Source organism: Lathyrus oleraceus, chromosome 7 (genome assembly GCF_024323335.1).
Source record: "Lathyrus oleraceus cultivar Zhongwan6 chromosome 7, CAAS_Psat_ZW6_1.0, whole genome shotgun sequence".
NCBI classification, from domain to species: Eukaryota; Viridiplantae; Streptophyta; class Magnoliopsida; order Fabales; family Fabaceae; genus Lathyrus; species Lathyrus oleraceus.
This window is the reverse complement of record NC_066585.1, coordinates 402,790,690-402,796,477: the sequence shown is the minus strand read 5'-3', so window position 1 is coordinate 402,796,477 and position 5,788 is coordinate 402,790,690. Positions and strand designations below refer to the sequence as shown.

Genomic DNA, 5,788 nt, shown 5'->3' with positions numbered 1-5,788 from the left:
CGTTGCCGGGGACTTTTATTTAGTCGATATCGTAACTCTTCTGTTACGCTGTAGAGACTAAGGCAATTTTTATTTTTTTCCTTTTTCGTTGATTTGTATGCCACACACTCGCTCACAAGGAGAGCCGTACTACTTACGAATCAACGACGTTGAACGATATCTCCAATTATTACGACGAATTCGGGAGTATCGTGCTAGAAATAATCTTCCTCCAATCGAAATTCCTGATCTCAAAAATCTCCTTCCTTTAACGATACCAACAATGGCCGAACCAGCTCGTGCTCTTCGAGATTACGCTGCTCCATCGCAGGATGAGCCGCATTCGAGTATTGCTCCACCCGCAATCGAAGCGAACAACTTCGAACTTAAACCTTCGCTGTTGCAGGCAGTGCAACAGAATCAATTTTCTGGAAATCCTACCGAGGATCCAAACCTTCATTTATCTGTATTTGTCCAATACGCTGACACTGTTAAAGCTAATGGTGTCACTTCAGAGGAAATTCGACTTCGTCTCTTTCCTTTCTCGTTAAGAGATAAAGCTAGAAGATGGCTTCAGTCTCTTCCTTCCAACTCAGTCACCACATGGAATGAGTTGAAGAAAGTCTTTCTTGCCCGATATTTTCCTCCAAGCAAAACAGCTATGTTGAGAGCCCAGATAAATGGATTTAAGCAAAAAGATAACGAATCTCTTTTCGAAGCATGGGAAAGATACAAGGACATGATGAGACTTTGCCCACACCATGGTTTAGAGGACTGGTTAATAATTCACACCTTCTACAATGGTCTCTTGTACAACACAAGGTTAACAATAGACGCCGCCGCCGGTGGTGCACTTATGGATAAACCTTACACCGACGCTTATCAACTTATCGAGAGCATGGCCCAAAATCATTATCAGTGGGGAAGCGAACAAACAGTGGTAGAAAAACCTCAAACGAAAGGTGGCATGTATGAGATAAGTAGCCTTGATCATGTTAATGCAAAAGTGGATGCTCTTGCCCAGAAAATTGAAAGTTTAAATGTATCACCTCCAGCCACCGTGGTTGCCGTAACTCAAAATTGCGAGGTCTGTGGAATTCAAGGTCACACTCCTACATATTGTCAACTCCTAACAGGAATTCAAACAGATCAGGTGAACTTTGTTCAAGGAAATCCTTACTTGTATACCTATAACTCAAACTGGAAGAACCATCCTAATTTCTCGTATAAAAGTAACAACGCTTTATACGCACCAGGTCAAGCTCCCAGTCAAGCTCCAGCTGTACCACCTGGATATCAAAAGTCGACCCCATCTATACCTAACAATAACGTTCCTAGGAAATCCAACTTGGAAATCATGATGGAGAACTTCATAGCTTCTCAACAGCAAACCAATAAAGAGTTCTTAAACCAGAATGTACACACTAGCAAACAGATTAAACAACTAGCAAGTAAAGTAGATGCCCTGGCTACCCATAACAAAATGCTTGAAACATAAATCTCGCAAGTAGCTCAATAACAAGCGCCTACTGCTGCCCCAAATGGTACATTTCCTGGACAGCCACAACCTAATCCGAAAGGCCACGCTCATGCAATTATATTACGAAGTGGTACAGAGGTAGAAGGACCATCTGACCCAAGGATTGAGAACCAAAACTCTAAAAAGTCAACTGAGGAAGAAGGTAAACCTAAGGAAAAGGAAGAGTGTAATAAGGAAACCGTAGAAAAAAAAGAACCTTATGTACCTCCACCGCCTTACAAACCACCTATCCCTTATCCTCAAAGGATAATTAAAACCAAAAACGCGGGCCAATTTAAAAAATTTGTTGACCTACTGAAACAATTAAACGTCACAATTCCTTTTACAGAAGCTATTACACAAATGCCCTCATATGCTAAGTTCTTAAAAGAAATTTTATCTAATAAAAGGAAACTTGAGGATAACGAAACCGTTACACTCACTACTGAGTGTAGCGCAATAATCCAAAATATGCCTCATAAACTTAAAGATCCTGGTAGTTTTTCTATACCCTGTCATATAGGAAAATTTGTCAAAGACAAAGCTTTATGCGATTTAGGAACCGGTATCAGTGTTATGCCCTTGTCCATATGCAAGAAGCTTTATGCGATTTAGGAACCGGTATCTGTGCAATTAGCAGATCGTTCCGTTAGATATCCCGTAGGAATTCTTGAAAACGTTCCCGTGCGCATAGGTCAATTCTACATTCCCACCGATTTTATAATTATGGACATAAGAGAAGATGAAGTTACCCCCATTATATTGGGAAGACCCTTCTTAGCAACTGCCGGTGCTATCATAGACGTAAAACAAGGACGACTCACTTTCGAAGTAGGAGAAGAGAAAATTGAGTTTATTCTTTCCCAATTTTTGAAAGCACCTGCAATAGAAGACACATGTTACTTCATGGATATCATCGATGAATGCATAAAAGAAACAGAATTCGAAAATGACGATTTGTCCGACTATCGTGTAGAAGACAGACTGAACCAATGTTTAGCAATAACATCAGATCCTACACAATGCCTTAAGAAACCAACCCTCGACCTGAAAACACTTCCCAAAAATCTGAGATATGAATTCCTAGACTTAGAACTTGAACGACCAGTAATAGTCAATGCAGACCTAGGAAAACTTGAAACCGAAAAACTCCTACATATCTTAAGAAAATATCCAACCGCACTAGGATACAACATCACCGATCTTAAAGGGATAAGTCCTTCTATTTGTATGCACCGCATCATGCTAGAAGAAGACTGTAAAACTTCTAGGGAACATCAGAGGAGACTAAACCCGATCATGAGTGAGGTAGTAAAGAAGGAAGTAACGAAGTTATTAGAGGCATGTATCATATATCCTATATCCGATAGCAAATGGGTTAGTCCTGTACACGTAGTACCAAAGAAAGGAGGTATAACAGTGATCGAAAATGAAAAAGGAGAAACTATAACCAAACGAATTGAATTGGGATGGAGTATGTGCATTGATTATAGAAAGCTAAACAAAGCAACTTGAAAAGATCATTTTCCTTTACCATTCATAGACCAGATGTTAGAACGACTAGCCAAGCATTCTCCTTTCTGATATCTGGACGGTTACTCAGGTTTCTTTCAAATACCAATTCATCCTGATGACCAAGAAAAGACAACGTTCACATGTCCTTTTGGTACCTTCGCTTATCGACGAATGTCGTTTGGCTTGTGCAATGCTCCTGCAACTTTCCAAAGATGCATGATGGCAATATTCGCCGATTTTCTCGAAACCATCATGGAAGTCTTTATGGATGACTTTTCCGTATGCGGGCAAAGTTTCGAAGAATGTCTTGAAAACCTGAAAAGAGTTCTAGAATGATGTGTAAAAGTAAACCTAGTACTTAATTGGGAAAAATGTCACTTTATGGTACAAGAAGGAATTGTTTTAGGACACATCATATCAAATAGAGGAATTGAAGTAGACAAAGCCAAAATAGAAGTAATCGAAAACCTTCAACCTCCGAAAACTGTGAGGGAAATATGAAGCTTCTTAGGACATGCCGGCTTTTACCGACGATTCATTAAAGATTTCTCTAAAATAACTAAACCTTTAACCGAATTATTAATGAAAGACGCTGAATTCATCTTCGAAAATAAATGTTTAGAAGCATTTCAAACACTTAAACAAGCATTGATCTCCGCGTCCATAATGCAGACCCCGGATTGGAATGAACCTTTCGAAATAATGTGTGACGCAAGTGACTACACCGTAGGCGCTGTTTTAGGACAACGAAAGGATAAAAAACTTCACGTCATATATTATGCGAGTAGAACTCTAGATGAAGCGCAAATGAATTACGCCACGATCGAGAAAGAACTTTTAGCAGTAGTATTTGCACTAGATAAATTTCATTCCTACTTGGTCGGAGCTAAAATAATCGTTTACACTGATCACGCTGCCATTAAGTACCTCTTAACAAAAAAGGACGCTAAACCTAGACTCCTAAGGTGGATCTTGTTGCTACAAGAATTTGATTTGGAAATTAAAGATGAAAAAGGAACTGAAAACGTAGTAGCAGATCACCTCTCTAGACTCGAAAACCTGGAACCGGAAAGAACATCGATCAACGATGATTTCTCGTACGATAAACTTATAGCTAATTTGGAAGAAAATAGAGCTGACAAACAGGTAGAGACCACCTTGGCTGTATGCGTTACACCATGGTACGCCGATTTTGTCAATCATTTAGCCGCCAGAGTGGTTCCACTTGATTTATCCTACCAACAAAAGAAACGATTCTTCCATGACATAAAACATTACTACTGGGACGACCCTTTACTTTTCAAAAGAGGCTCCGATGGTATTTTCCGTCGCTGTATACCTGAAGAAGAGGTAGAAAGTATAATCCAACATTGTCATTCCGCTCCTTATGGTGGACATGCAAGTACATCCAAAACCTGCTCTAAAATCCTACAAGCCGGTCTTTATTGGCCAAACATATGGAAGGATGTACATACCGCTGTCAAGAAATGCATAGGTGTCAACGCACAGGAAACATATCTAGACGTGACGAAATGCCACAAAAAGGCATTTTGGAAGTAGAAATTTTTGATGTGTGGAGAATAGATTTCATGGGACCTTTTCCACCTTCTTTTGGTAACAAGTACATACTTGTAGCGGTTGACTACGTATCAAAATGGATTGAGGCTATAGCTTCTCCAACAAACGACACACGAGTAGTAATTAAACTTTTTAAGAATATAATCTTTCCAAGATTTGGTGTCCCAAGAATAGTCATCAGTGACGGTGGATCTCATTTCATATCTAAAATACTCGAAAAATTATTGTTTAAGTATGGTGTAAAATATCGAGTAGCAACACCTTACCATCCTCAAACTAGTGGACAAGTGGAAGTGTCTAATAGAGAAATTAAACAGATATTGGAAAAAATTATCGTTACATCGAGGAAAGACTGGTCATCAAAATTACCCGAAGCTTTATGGGCATATCGAACCGCTGACAAAACTCCCATAGGAACAACCCCATTTAAGCTTATTTATGGTAAATCGTGTCACCTCCCGGTGGAGTTAGAACATAAAGCCTATTGGGCTATTAAAAATTTAAATTTAAACTATAAGGCCGCCGGTGAAAAGCGAATTCTAGATATAAACAAATTAGAGGAACTTAGACAAGATGCATACGAAAACGCCAAAATCTACAAGGAAAGAACGAAAAAATGGCATGATAAACGTATATCAAGTAAAATTTTCAAACAAGGCGATGTAGTCCTATTGTTTAACTCTAGACTTAAGTTATTCCCAGGAAAACTACGCTCTAGGTGGTCTGGCCCTTTCAAAGTCACTAATGTCTTTTCTAGTGGGGCTGTAGAAATTAAAGGAAAATCTATCAAATCATTTATCGTAAACGGGCAGCGTCTAAAACATTATCATTATGCTGAAAACAATGAAGACTCGCAAGTCCTGCACTTAGACGTATTGTCTCCAAAATTAATAGATTAACATTTAATAGTTTTATGTCGAGCTTGCGACATTAACCAAACGCTTCATGGGAGATAACCCACAAATTTTTATTTTTCTTTGATTATTCTTTTGATTTTATTCAGTTTTCATTCTTCATTTTTTTCTTCTTCTTTTCTTCTTTCGGCATCTTGCCAAATCCTGACTAAAATTCTTGTTTTTCTTTTCTTTAGTTAACACTGACCTGATGGCACATATTGATCACATGGGTATTAATTTCTGAGGGAGAGCTCAGAGACAAAAATTCGAAGAACTTGCTGAGAGAGAGAGAGAGATGCAC

At 38.8% G+C, this 5,788-nt stretch overlaps 1 non-coding gene across 1 annotated transcript; it reads right to left on the bottom strand.

Annotated features, from left to right (window-relative positions):
• Positions 1-640: 640 nt before the first annotated feature.
• On the bottom strand, positions 641-747 carry LOC127109905 (small nucleolar RNA R71). Its single transcript, XR_007797151.1, has one exon. It is a non-coding gene; the product is annotated as a small nucleolar RNA R71 (small nucleolar RNA).
• Positions 748-5,788: the final 5,041 nt, after the last annotated feature.